This window comes from Notamacropus eugenii, chromosome 5 (assembly GCF_028372415.1).
Source record: "Notamacropus eugenii isolate mMacEug1 chromosome 5, mMacEug1.pri_v2, whole genome shotgun sequence".
In the NCBI taxonomy this organism is placed as follows: domain Eukaryota; kingdom Metazoa; phylum Chordata; class Mammalia; order Diprotodontia; family Macropodidae; genus Notamacropus; species Notamacropus eugenii.
Window position 1 is genome coordinate 5,392,150 of NC_092876.1, and position 15,203 is coordinate 5,407,352.

The 15,203-nt window shown below is 43.7% G+C and overlaps 1 long non-coding RNA gene across 1 annotated transcript; it reads right to left on the reverse strand.

Annotated features, from left to right (window-relative positions):
- Positions 1-791: 791 nt before the first annotated feature.
- On the reverse strand, positions 792-10,960 carry LOC140508215 (uncharacterized). The gene is made up of 3 exons (XR_011968335.1): positions 10,749-10,960; positions 9,477-9,632; positions 792-4,093 (listed from the first exon to the last, which is right to left on the reverse strand). It is a non-coding gene; the product is annotated as an uncharacterized lncRNA (long non-coding RNA).
- Positions 10,961-15,203: the final 4,243 nt, after the last annotated feature.

Here is a 15,203-nt window from a genome sequence, read left to right on the forward strand (position 1 = left end):
GCATAACTGACCATATCAACAACAAAACTAAGAGAAATCATATGACTATCCCAATGGATACAGAAAAAACTTTTGTCAAAATCAAGCACCCATTCTTATTAAAAACACTAGAGAGCAGAGGAATAGTTTTCCTTAAAATGATAAGTAACATCTACTTAAAATCATCAGCAAATAATTGCAATAGGGATAAACGGGATGCATTTCCAATAAGATTGGGAATGACAAAACAACGTCCATTATCACCACAGTTATTCAATAGGTAGCGTCCCAGAAGCTCTAAGTTCAGCAATAAGAGAATAAAAAGGAAAGAAGTAGAATAGGCAAAGAAGAAAGAAAGTTATCTGCACGTGTTGTGATGGTACACCTATAGAATCAAGTAAAAAACTTTGAAACAATAAATTTAACAGTGTTGCAAGATATAAAATAAATTCACAAAAAGCATTCACATTTCTATATATTACTAACAAAGCCCAATAGCAAGAAATAGGAAGAGAAATTCCACTTAAAGTTACTGCAGACAATACAGACTATCTGGCAGTCCACCTACCAAGGCAAACTCAGGAACCATATGAACATAATTACAAAACACTTTTCACACAAATAAAGTCAGATGTAAATAACTAGAAAAATATCAGTTACAAATGGGTAAGGCTGAGCTAATATAATAAAAATGATGATTTTACATATAATAATTTACTTATTCAGTGCCATACCACTGAATATCACATATCACATTAACAAAAAATTGTTATGATTTATAAAAAAATCATACCAAAATTCATCTGTAAGAAAAATGATCAAGAATATTCAAGGGAATTAATGAAAAGAAATGCTGGGGAAGGAGGCCTAACCAACCTAGATCTTAAAATGTATTATAAAAAACCAATTATCAAAAGTACTTCATACTGGCTACAAAATGGAGGGGTAGATCAGTGGAATACATGACACAGTAGTCAATGACTAGAGCAGTCTACTGTTGGATAAAACCAAGGTTCCCATACTTGTCCTCCTTATTCTTATCGTTCTGGGATAAGACATCACTGTTTGACAAAAATTGCTGGGAATACTGGAAAATAATGTGGCATAAATCAGTGCCTGAAACCGTATATCAGAATAAACTGCAAATCCACACAGGATTTACATATCAAGGCTGATACCATGAGCAAACTAAGAAGAAGGAATACTTTACCTGTTAGATCAATGGAGAAAGGAGGAACTTATGACCAACTAAGAGATAAAGAATATTACGAAATTCAAAATGGATGATTTTCATTCCATTAAATTGAAAAGGCTATGCAGAAACAAAGCCAGTTCAACCAAGATTAGAAGAAAAGGAAAAGGCTGGGAAACAAATTTCAAAGTCAGTGTCTCTAGTAAAGGCCTCATTCCTAAAATATGTAAAGTGAGTCAAATTCATAAAGATACAAGTCATTTCCCAATTGATAAATGGGCAAAGGGTATGAACAGGCAGTTTGGGGAGGAATAAATCCAAGTTACCTATGGTTATATGAAGAAAAAGCTACAAATCACTCTTCATTAGAGAAATGCAAATCCAAACAACTCTAAGGGATCGCATCCCACCAATCAGATTGGCTAACATGACAAAACAGGAAAATGATAAATATTGGAGAAAATATGAGAAAATTGAAACCCTAATGCGTTGTTGGTGGACTTGTAACCTGATCCAAACATTCTGGAGACCAATTAGGAACTATGCAAAAAGGGCATATAAAGCTACACATACCCTTTGACCTAGAAATAGCACATCTAGGTCTGTATCCCAAAGAGATCATAAAAATGGGAAAAGGTCCTACATGTACAAAAATATTTCCAGCAACCTTCTTTGCAGTGGTCAAGAATGGGAAATCAATTGATTTCCAGTCATCAAGTGAGGAATGGTTGAAAGAGTTGTGGTATAGGAATGGAATGGAATACTACTGTTCCAAAAGAACTGAGGAGCAGGCAGACTTTAGAAAAACCTGGAAAGACTTAAAAGAACCGATGCTGTCTAAAATGAGCAGAACCAGGAGAACACTGTACACACTAACAGCCACACTGGGTGCTGACTGACTTTGACAGACTTAGCTCTTCCCAGCAATGCAGGGATATTAGACAACTCCAAAGACTCATGATGGAAAATGCTGCCCGCATCCAGAAAAAGAACTCTGGAGCCTGAGCACAGATTGAGGCAGACTATTTGCTTTCTTTTCTTTTCTTTCTTCTTTCTCCTGATTCCTCCCATTGGTTCTCACTCTTCTTTACAACATGACTAATGGGAAAATATTTTTAATATGTATGTATATGTGTATAGCCTATAATCAGATTGCATGCCCTCTTAGGCTAGGGGTAGAGAAAATAGGGGAGAAATTTTAAAACTCAAAATCTCATGAAAGTGAATGTTGATAATTAAAAATAAATAAATATTTTTTAAAAAACTCTAACTTTATCCATTCTTAACAGACTCTGGCCTACATCTCTCTTCCTTTTCATGGCTATATGCTTACAGATGGCCATCTACACTTGGGCATTACTCTTTACACTCCTTTCCTCTTACTTCCTCCAAAACTCTGCATCCTGTCTCCAATTCACTGGTAACTTGAAGCACCTCCCTCCAAAGTGACCAGTGACTTCCTAATTGCTAAACCAAAGGTCCTTTTATCAGTACTCATCTTTCCTGACCTCTCTGGAGCTTTTCTTACCATTACTCACCCCCTTTTCCTTGATACTCTCATTCCTCCAGGTTTCAGTGGCACTCCTCTCTCATTGGGTTCTCCTCCTATCATGTCCCAAACTAACCTCATTATCTTTCCCCCAACCCTCCCATCTTGCTACTTTCCTAACACTATCCCTGTCACCCTCCTGATTGTCCAGGCTCATAATAGAGATGTCATCCACTGTTCACCATCTCTCAAGCTCATATACTATCACCCTCCCTCCATTTTTAATCTTTTGGAATGTGCTGTTGCTTCCACCTTGGTAACATCTCTCACATTCAGCCCCCTTGTCTCCCAACACTGCCAACTTCTAGGTTCAGAAGTCAATTACATTATGCCTGCAGTGGTGAAAAAGCATGCTTTGGGGTCTCACTGCCTTGAGTCTCTCCCTAGACCACTCAGCTCTCTGCCCAGATGTCAAATTCACCTTCCTAAAGCTCACATCTGACTATGTCATTGACTCCTCAAAAAAGTACAATGACTCCCTAGCACCAGGATGACATAGACAGTCTTCTGGGCTGTTAGGGGCCTTTACAATCTGCCCCTCTCCTCCATTGCCAGTCTTGCCTCATCTCATGCCAACTCCACATATGTTATAATCCAATAGCAAAGACCTCCTTTGCATGTCTTGAACAAAACAAACCATCTCCAGTCTCCATGGGCTTTCCCTGGCTGGCCCTCATTCCTGGAATGCTCCCTCTGCCTTCTCTGAAGCCCCAGCTCAAGCCCACCCTCCACAATAAGGATTTTCCAACCCTCCTTAATCCAAGAGCCTTCCCCCACTTGACTAGCTCCAGGTTCACCTGTACATAGCATGCTTTACATGGCTCTGTACAGGTTCCCTTCCTCACTGGTCTGTGAGCTCCATGAGAGCAGGTGATGTCCCTCACAATTCTTTGAATCTCCAGCACTTAGCACACAGCAGGCACTTAATAAATGCTTGCACACTTGAAGAAGGCCTAAGAAAAGGCCCATCTCAGACAACCTAGGCCCTTTCTCGATTCCTTAAGGAGAGCTCCATGAACCAAGTTCAAACAATTGATCTTATGGGATCACAGTTTTATTCCTGGAACAGAGCTGAAAGGTCAAGGCATCCAACCCCTTCATTTCACAGATGGGGAAACTGAGCTTTAACGACTTTCCCATGATCTTACTGTGAAAAAATGCCTGAAAAAGAAAGGTATGGCAGGTCTTCCTCCCCACAAGTCTAACATTCCCTTTACTGTGACATGTAGCTGCCCTTGTGCTAACAGCCCTCACAGATCTGCTTTCTCCTCACTCACCTGGACAGGAGATTCTGGGATCTTCTTGCTCCAACATGCAAGGTGCTTCCCCTCCTGCAGAATGGGAGATTACATCTTCTCTGGGAGGTGGAAATCCTGGGCATGGGTATAAGGAAAGGAGGAAAATGGAGAAAGATTGGTAAGGTAGCTCTCTTTAGGAAAAGGGGGCATGAAAGGAGGGTGCCAGCATGCCTCAAGATCCTTGTCCATGATATTTACTATTGGAAACTTTGCTGGGGATGAGAAGAAGATCATGTGGAAGCCAATTTGGAAGCAGAAAATTCTGTTTTCTGTTTTGGTAGTGGACTGGAGAGGGAACTTTGGCCTGGGTTCAGGAAGCTGTGAGTTCAAATCTGATCTCAAACACTTAGTAGCAAAGTTCCCAAAGCAAGTCACTTAACCTCTGCTTGCCTCAGTTTCCTCAACTGTGTAAAATCATCTAAATCCCAGCCTTGTTAGGAGGATGAAATTAAATAACATTTTTTGGCACCGTGCTGGCACACAGTAGGTATACATATATGCTTATATTCCCTTCCTTCCTTTCCCACCATTTGTTTTGGGCTTTGGGGAATTTAGGAAGGAAGGTCAAGGACAGTTCTGCAATTCCAAGGATCTGAGAGTTAGACCAGGAGCTGGTGAGGGCAAATTGATACTTGTCAACAAGAAGAAACCTCCAAAGACCAGACCCAACCTAAAGGGGAAGATGCTGCTTTGGGAGGTGAGGGCTTCCCTGCACAGCCCAACTCTAAGGAAAAGCTGCCTGAGCTTTTTCAGAGACAAAGTTCATGTTCAAGGAGAGGTCAGACTAGGCACATCCTCTGAGATTAGTCTGAGATTCTTCAACACCAGTTTGATCTTTGACCTCAGGCTCCCTAAAACTAGTAAGGGACAGCTTCAGGGGCAGCAAAGAAAACTCCTTGTTTTCTATCACACATTGCAAACACCTTTCATGGGAAATCAGACAAGAAGAGAACTGTGTCAGATACAAGAGATCTCCATTTTGGCCTTTCCAGTCATGAATAAATGCTCCATATCCTGAACACTAGGAAGGGAATGAAGGAAGTTCTTTTGATGATAGATTCATAGATTTAGAGGAACTGTTCTTCCCTAGGGAGAGCAGGTTCTGGGCATTCTCCAGCATGACCTCCGTGTATAGTTCTTTCTGAGGATGGTTCAAGAGGCCCCACTCCTCTGGGGTGAAGTCTAGTCACCAACCCCGAAGCCATCAAAGTCATAGGATTAGAGGTGAAAGAGACTCCAGAATTCATCTGGTCTAATCCTTATCATTTTACTTGAGGAAAGTGAAGCACAAAGAAGAAATCTGCCCAAAGGGCACACCCTTAATGAGCTTCAGAGTGAATATTTAGAACCACAATCATGAAAGGCCCGATGGAATAGGGAGAACAGCTTTTTATATTTGCAGTTAGATTAAAGTTGAGAAATGGGCTACTAAGAATTGTTTCTCCCTATGGAAAAACAGAGCTATTTGATCCATCAGAGATACATGGAAATCTCTGGAGGAGAAAGAGAGAAGGTGAAGTGAAAATCCTCCCTCTTCACAACAGGCATAAATGATACATCACAAAGAAAATTCCACCAATGGCAACCAGCAAAACAGAGTGACAGCCCCTTTTCCTCCTCTTTCTCCCCTTCATACCTAAGACTGCCCCTCCCCTCCAGAGAATGGGAAAATGGGTGACCCAGCCCAAGCAGCCTGAGGCTTCATACTGGACCCTGTCCCAGCATCAGAAGCTGAAGAGAATAGGAGGTCTGGCCCCAGGAGACCTGCCCTGGGGCAGTGTGAAAGGCAGCAGCCTTGGTGTCCCCTACCCCTCTTCAGCCCTTGATTCTCAAGTGACAAAAAGTGCTCCTTCCTATCCATGATACCCCAAGGTGAAGGAGCAAAGGAGAAGACTGAAGGGACTGCTGCTCAACAGGGTTCTAGCCAAATGCTGCCTTGCAAAGAGGTTGCAGAGCCTGGTCTTCAGAAGGTTCCAACAGGTAGCAAGACTGTCACCCATCCCACTGTGCTAAACACCCAAGTGGGGGCAGTTCTCACCAACACAGATACCCAGAGGACCTTTGCAGCCCTCAGTGCCAAAGGGGAAGACAGTGGTAGCAGCAGAATCATCCAGCAGTGGATGGGCCCCTGCCTAGCCTCCTGGATTCCTGGCCCCAAACCAAGGACATGAAGGGACCAAGAGGGCAGAAGTGGTAGCTGAGAGCATGTGACCCTCCCCAGACCACTAGGGGCCCACTGCAGTTCAGGATCAGAGCTGTAAGTGAGGCAGCAGGTGAGAGCCTGGCCAATATTCAGTGTTCAGGAAGGTGGGTTCTCATGGACTGCATTCCTGCAGGATCAAGCAAGAGATAGAGGAGAATCCACATCCAGTGCAAAATCAAGTCAGGGTGGAAGAACCCCCAGCCTCACTGGGCTCCTCACAGGAGCCTTGAACAGAAAACCACCTTGTTCCTACATGGAATGATGCAGTTTGCCAGCAGCAACACTGAGCAGAAACCCATGACCTAGAAGGGCATCCACCCCTGGAATGAGGAAGATGTTCCCTCCTTTCAGCACATCACCAAACAAGACTGGACACCACCTGAGGCAGGTTGTCCACCACCATCTGAACACTAGGAATCACAACCAAAGTGGCCCATCCCTGGCCTCCACAGAAACCTGGGCCTCAAAAATGATCTCCACTCGACTGCATGAAGGTGACGCTGCTTCTCCCAAGGGTCAACTCATAATCACACTCAGGACTAAATTGAGCAGTATGAGACTATTGCCAGTCCAGGGAAAAAGAGACCTCAATTTCTCTGTGGAGGGCTTGAGTGTCTCCAGGTATGAGGAGTTATGGCCAAAACATCTCCTGCCTTTGCCTTATGGTTGCTTTCATTTGGCAATGGCAAATATTCATTCATCATGATTATTTAGTTAGAATGAGTAACCAGGAAGAGGAAAGGAGGTTTCCTTCACTTACTACAAAGATAATACTTTATTAACCAATGCTTGGATTTGAGCAAATTCAGGAGAAAGACATTGCCAGTCTTCTTAAGAGAATAAAGGGTCTATGGAGACACCTAGAATTCTGGAATTTGAGAGAAAAAGAGAAGGGATTCTAGCCAACTGAAGAACAACCCAGAGGACAGTTTGACCAGATCTGAAAATATGCTGATCCATGGCCCAGTTCATTCATTTTTCCAACCTCTTAAATGTGGGACACGTTTTTGGTCAATGTGCCAGAAATCTTAGGCTCCTCCTTCACGCTTTGTTCCACTTCCATTATGTAGTGACATGACTCACCTTCTATTATTTTGACTCACTCTCTATCATGCAGTTAAAATTCTTTTCTACCTTTTCATCACTGTGGTTTTTTCCTTAAAACAATAGATCTAGGCTTTATTGGGAATCCATATTTCAGTTTTAACATCCTTTACTTCTATTATTTATCTGCTGAACAGTTATGGAATTTATCCATCGTTTCGCTGTTTTGGAGATTCCCAAGAATTTGTCTGTGTCTCCTCTTCACTGGAGCCCCTTCAGTCCCTGCTCTCCCCTTCACAGCACTTACTCACAGTGTGGGCTCTCACTGGAGGAAGGCAGGCTTTTATTGACTGATAATTGGGTATCTAACTCACTCCTGACAGAACCTTCTAAGCCTCTTTTCCTTCTATTCTGACCTTCCTTCTCCATCCTCCCACATTCATCCTTTACCACCGAGGGGCAGGGCCATGAACTTTCATGTAAGGAGAGAGCCCAACGGGCCGATCCCATTTGTGACATGCCTGCACCACTTTGGGATTTGATCTGACTGGCTTCTTCACCGTGCCCAGGGTCTGGGACCCATCCATGAGATGTTTTAGCTTCCTTTTACATGTTGGCTTCCCTCACTAGATTATAAGCTCCTTGAGGGCAGGGACTGCCTTTACTTGGGATATTTCATTTCCCAGCCCTTAGTACTGGGCATGGCACACAGTAGGAGCTTAATACTGATTTACTATTCCCCACCCAATCACCTATTTCAGCACCTCACCCCTGACTGTCCTTCTACAACCAAAGCCATTCAAGCTGAGCTAGCTATGCTCCCAGCCTCCTTTCAGACATCTCCAACATGATGTCCAGTATCCTAAGCTCACACTGTACACAAGAGAACTTCTTACCTTCTCTCCCTGTCAAAGCAGCCTCATGCTCCACCAACCTATGCCTCATTCTCAACCCCCACTTCTCTCCCCTCTTATCCAATCTGCTGTCAAAGTCTGTGAATTGTACCTTGTAACATCTGTCAGACACACTCCCTTATCTCCCATGATACTGCAGTTGCCCAGGTATGGGCTCTCATTGTCTCACCCTTGGCCAGTTGCTGAGGCCTGCTGCTGGGTGAGCTGGCCTCAAGACTCTCCCCACTTCAATGCCTCCTTCATTTGGTCCACAAAGGAATTTTCCTTAATAACAGGTCTGACCCCTTACTCAATAAACTCCAGTTTCCTGGACTCCCCCCACCTCCAGGACCAAGTACAAATTCTGCATTCAAAGCCCTTCATGACCTAGACATCACCAGTTACTCCAGTCTTCTTACACCTTGTTTCCTGCCACCTCCTCACTCACAGAATGACACTGGCCTCCTTGCTACTCCACAAGAAGACACCGCATCTCTCAGGTCAGAGCATTTTCCCTGGAGTTAGGAAGAACTGTGTTCAGATGCTGCCTCAGACACTGAGCTAGTGTAGATCCTTCCCTCTCAGAGCACCTCTCATCCATACAGCAGAGAGCTTGTTTGGACAAAGCTGCTGACCTGTCATCTTCTCCATTAGACTGGGAGCTCCTTGAGGCCAGGGACTGGTTTTTTCTTCCTTTGTATACAGAGTAGGTGAGCCCAGTGTCCCTACCCTTTCTAAATGCTTGTGGCCTTCATCTAAGAACTGGTAAATGGGAAGGATTCAGAGAGACCTGACAAGGCGTGTGACCTGATGCAGGAGGACAAAAGCAGGACCATGAGGACACTTTCTGCTCTGCTGACAGCTGTGGAAAGTACCAGAGCTGGGGGAGCCTCAGGGCTCTGCTTTAGGCCTGGCCAGGTCAAGGGGCGTCCTGTCCCTTCAGTGGCTACAATACAGAGGTGGGTTAAAAGAAACAAAGAGTAGGGGAAGAAATTGTGTGTGTGTGTGTGTGTGTGTGTGTGTGTGTGTGTGTGTGTGTGCTAGCAAAAGTAAAGCAAAGCAAACACAGGAAGGCAGCGATTGGGGGATGGGGAGGAGGGGAGGTTAGTGCAGGAGATCCCAAAGTGCCAATGAACCACTTTATAACACACAAGGAGAGAGCAGGGCAGTATGGTTACCATTGCTTTCAATTTCCTGCCTACTTTTGTATAGAAACAACCCATAGGTGAGGTACTAGCAACCCCATAGACAATCCTGGGTCCATAGAAATGGTCTCTTTGGCTGATGTTCAGTAAGTCTAAAGAAGGACTGCACTCACCTGGGCTGGAAGAATGGGGCTCCCAGGGGCCATTTCCTCTGGCTCCAGGCTCCCTGCTTTGGACAGGCCTGGGTCCTCTGCAGACTGAGCTGGGCAGGTTGAAGGATTCCAAGGTAGAAGAGGGGGTTCCAGTCACTTTCTGGACAGCAAGCAGGCCTTCAGTGATTTAGAGAGGCTGGAGTCACACAGGAATTATAAAGGCCCTGTCCCTGCCCTCAGGGGAGAGACACCCAGGTGTGGGGGAAGGAAGGTCAGCTTTGGGAATCAAGATGGTCTCAACAGGAAAACTATTCCCCTCCCCCATTCTCCTACAAAGAACCAGGAGGCAGAAGGGGCTTAGGGATTCCAAGTGGCATGAGAATAGTCAGAGCCCCCATGGCTGCTGAGCCAGAGCTCTCCCTCCAACCCACCCTCTGACCTCCCTACCTCCCCTCTCCCCAACAAACATAAACAGGATCTAAATTCTCCCTCATTACACCTGCCTCACCCAGATAACCACTTTACTCATTCAACTGTATGCTCCAGGGGTTATGCCTAGGCTTTCTTTATGCTTGTCCAGCACCAGGCCCCCTCCATATGCCCAACCCACCCACCCCCAACACACACCCCGTTTCCCCCTTGTCTTGGTCTAGGAGAGACGGTAGATAGAGAAGGTTGAAGATAGGGAGGCCTCTGAGATGGAGCTGCCAGGAGTGACCAGGGGAAGCCTGAGAGGGGAGACACAATCCTGGTTGGGACTCAGTTGTTTGGCAGTCAGACTGAGGGTTTAGAAAAAATGTGAGGGCAGGGCAGGAGGCCAGGGTAAGGAAGGCTCTGGGAGCCAGGACAGTATAACAAAGCTGGGGGGGAGGAGAGGGGACATCTGAGTGACAAAAGGTTCCCAGGAGGGCAGCTGAGCCTGAGCAGACAAAATAACTGTGTCCTGGGTCTCCCTAGGAGCCTGGGGTAGGAACCCTCTTTGGACCTTAGCCTTGGAGGCTGCTTATCTGAGTACCTGGAGGGAAACTGGAGACAGGAAAGGCCTGGGATCTAAGAGGGAGCCAGCAGGAGAGCCATAGCTGGTCGGCCCTGGGGGCAAGGAGGCAAGATTCCTGCTTCCCTACAGGGAGCCAAGGCTACTGGTGGGACAATGGAATCTCTGAACAGGAGCTGGGAGACAGTACTAGAGGGACAATTTCTGCCCTGCTGACAGCACTGAACACAAGGTCACATGGGAAGGAAAGGGCAGCCAGCAGGAGCTGAGGGCTACATGGCTTCCAGATTCAGACCTACCTGGGAGCTGCAGGCACAGAGATGACTTCTGGGAGGAACAGAGAAGTAGGAAGGATAATCACAGCTCCAAAGAAAGAAAGCAGCTGGATCTCAGCTCCATGGGCTTCCTCTTCCAGCCAGGACACTCTAGGTGGGCTCTCTCAGACCCAGAGCCCCGCCCTGCCTTCCCTTTCCTCCAGTGGCTCCCACAGTCAGGTCTCCTCTCTTCCCAAAGCCCTGCCCTTCATCCTGTGGAACGCCTTGGCCAATGAAATAACTCCTTTCCCCTCTAGATCCCTCCCCTGGCCTCCACACTCCACCCCAGGGCTCAAATTCCACCTGGGCCCCCACCCACTCCACTGGTCACCTGGGAGAGTTCTCCTCCCACAACCTCTCTCACTCCCTCCTTCCCCTGCTCTGGGACTCAGACCCTCCTCCTTCTGAGCAGAATCTCCTGGTCTTCTTCCAGCTCTAGTCCCACAAGCACCTTCTTCCAAACTAGGACACCCAGACCCTCCCTCCCTCCTGTCTCTCCCAACCATCCCCTCCCCCACCAGGCAGGTGTCCCTGTCCTCCCTGCTGTTGGACCCCACACTTGCCCAACCCAATTTAACCCTCTCTTTCAGTCTTGAATCATTTGCATTTGGAGGCCTTTCCCTCTATCTTGTTATTTTTCCTTAAGGGACATTCTCTCACTGAAAGGCAGGTGGATGCCCTGCGAGAACTGAGGGCAGGAAGCAGGACCCCCGGGTCCCAGGGAAGCAAATACAGGTCCCTCTTCATGTGATCAGAGAGACATTTTAAAGCAGGAAAGAAAATCATCATTTAAACTTTATTCACAATTTATTAAACCGATTTTATATGAAAAACCCTCAATCCAACTTTGAGTTTATTGACAATAATAAAAACATTAATAACATTATTAATAAAATTGAAACATAAAGACTGTACACCCTCTGGGGAAGAATGAAATCAACTTATAAAAACTCCATTCATCTCTGTGTATTCATTGGAGCTTCAGAAACTTCACTCCTTTGGTCTGCATTTTAGTCTTGTGCTTCATTACCTTTAGGATTGAAGGACAACGTAAACATCGATAACATTTAATATCATTTTTGGAGTTTTAGGAAGGGCTGGAGCCTGAACCAATCAATCTGACTGCTGTGCTTTGTTGTAAAAATGACCTTTCCTGTGTCAGCAATTTCAAATACCTGTTTATGAAAGGATGCCTGCAACCAGAATGGTGGCATTCTTTATTTTGTCTCACTGAGACATATGCTACCTTGTTAACTGTCTGGTCTCATTGTGGTCACAACTTATTCAGCTAAGAAACTTCCTTTCTCATGGCATGGTTAAAAACATATAGAGACCATAAATCTCAGGGACACAGACATCCTGGGATTGTCCTAAGATCGATTTCAGCCTGGTCATCCTTGTGTCAGACAGTCAGAAGTTATCTTCTGGCTCCATGATCACGTATCTGCTAGCTTCATAAATGATATGAATTTAGCCTGTTTGCCTCTTTTAACCAAACTTTCAGGAGGACAGTATATAGTACTCAGGAACCTGATGTTTATTTGACCTTATCTCCCTATTTCCAATAGAAACATTTGGAAGACAATCTCATACATCCAATTCTCAGGAAAGCAGTATTGTTTATATATACATATATATATATATGTATGATATGTATGTATGTATGTATGTATATATGTGTGTGTATCCTCATTTATGTATCTCATCAGATGATCTAGAAAAAAAGTGACATTGTTCAGACCTGATATTCCACAATTCAACAAAGTGCAAAATGGCAAGCCTACTGACTCATTTTCCTAGATGCTGATAATATTTAATATAAATTTTAGACTTTAATAACGGCCAAAGTTTGCATTAAGAAGAGCCTGGACCTAATAGTCTCCTTTGTTTAGAGGATGCCTTTTGATGGGCAAATGGGACTTCCTTATCAGACCCTTCTTCTAGCATTCTAGTGTTAAGAGAAAAACACAAATACCTTGGGGTGTGACTTCAGCTTTGTCAAACTCAGTTAAGATAAACAACTTCAAAGGCCTGTTTAGGACAGGATGTCTGTAATCTGGGTGATGGTACTTTTCCTTATCTTGAATCGCAAAGGCACACTAGGCAAGGAAGATGCCCTTAGCCTGGGGTCATAAAACCCAATTGATGCCACTTTGTTTACAATGTGTTTACTGTGAGAACTCCTTTCTCATGGCAAAATGTACTAAGTTAGCCAGTTCTGATCCTGGCTCTGTAGTGCTCTGTAACTGTTTTCTTTATGGGGAATTGATTAATTAATTAAATTATAAAATGTATGCATTTAGCCTGTTGCCTTTTGTCTAACCAATGATAATGTTTAATATAAAATTTTGGAATAATCTCTTTGTTCTCTCTGAAGCAAACTCAGAGAATGCCTCTTCCTATGTCAACAAAAGCCAGCCAGGGCTGACTTAACATTCCTTAAGAGATCTTTAACCTAAGACACTATCTTGAATAATGGGACATTTTCCATATCTTAATATTTGTAGACAGATACTGTGTTATGGCATGTTAATGGTAAAGAAAACACAGACATCTTGGGTCGTAATTTCTATGTGAAACTTTGTCAAACTCTGTTATCTTATTGTATTTACAACCTATGCAATTAAGAAATTCCTTTCTAATGTCTAGTTAGTCACTTATGGAGATCATAAATCTGAAGGACACAGAACACTTCTTTGTCCTAAAACATATTTAAGGCTGTCCAATTCTTTGTATCAGTAGCCAGAATATTTCTGGCTCCATAATGCATTATGTTACCATTTTCTTTAATAGGGAATTGATTAATTAATTAAATCATAAAATGTATGCATTTAGCCTGTTGCCTTTTCTCTAATCAAGTTTTCAGGTCAACACCAAATTTTCAGGTCAACAATGCTTAGGCTGGGAAATTGAAAGAAATGTTGACTACCAATTCAGAATACTAAAATCAAAACTATAAGGTCTTACATCACTTTGCAGCAACTACATTTAAGTATTGCAACAATAAGACCCATTGTTCCAAAAAAAAAAAAAAACACCTTTCCAATTCACTTGCCCTTGTTTTGGAAATTTACTATGAAAGGAAGAGGAAAGGACATAGTGGAAACAATTTCAAGACCATCCCTTCAAGGGCACAAACTGCCCTGAAGAGGGTAAAACTTCCTTAGCTCTGCTCAAACTGCAGGCAAATCCGAGTTAACTTTATGAAATAGCCAATCATGTAGAAAATTTCCACAGTATTCACAGGGCATCCTTGGGAGACACAGGATTTAGGAGATGGGAAACATTTCTATTCACAAAGCAAATAGCACAATGGGGAAACTGAGTCAAAACCATCCCTCCATGAGCTTTGTAAGGCTGTCTTCTCAACCTTCCCAGGTATAAGCAATAGCCTGTAGTAATTCTCAGATCACACTCACTTTGAGCAGCTCATGGCATTTCCCTTCAATAGTAATTTACTGGTGTAATGGTAATTCAGACAATTATACCTGAATTCAGAACTCAGAACAATACCATGTTGTACATCCATGCACACGTGCGCACACACACACACACACACACACACACACACACGTACCCCTGAGAGATTTTCCTCAAATAATCAGTGTAGGGCAAGGTACGGTTTTTTTAAAACTTTTTTGCAGTGGCAATTAATGAGAAAAACATTACTCTTGAGTTCTTAGTAAGTACATCCTAGGACTTAACTTTGCTCTTTCTTTCTAGTTTACATGCAGTCTAGAACAAAAATCAATGAGTAGAATTAGAAAAACAATAACCACATTCTGTAGTGACACACATGCCCTGAATACATGATTGTTCAACTCAAAACCCAGAAAACCACAGGCCATTGAAGGTCTCCAGGAAACAGGCATGCATATCTCAAGGTATTGCATATTAACCGCTAAAACAAAAATCTGGGGGATGCTGGAACTAAGATGGCTCAAAAGTATAAATTCAATGTATATTTATGGCAGCTTGAGTTTGATAATATGCATAATCAGTGGCCAGAGAAATCACCATCAAAAACACTTCTTTATTCTGAACAAAATTCTTAGCCACTCCCAGCCTGATCCCCTCCATCCCCTGCCAGAAATGGTTTCTCCTTGTAATGAAGGTACAAAGACTTCAGCCCAGACTCAAGCTCATTGGATATCAGAAAATTAGCACTGCAATGAAACTTTACGGATGTAATCAGTGTAATAGTCTTTAGACAACAGTCATCCCTCGTTGGCCATCAGAGAAGTCATAGCAGACTGAACTCTTCACTGCAAGAAATGAAGACAGGCATTGAAATGGAGCACAGAGCTGCTTGTTGTGATGTGAGGGTTCTACCCAAATGAATTTGACCAAAGCCTTCCAGGCAAAGGAAAACAAGAATCTGCTATGTTGGCCAGACTCTTAAAAAATCTGAGCCATAGGATGCAACTGGAGACAAGATGG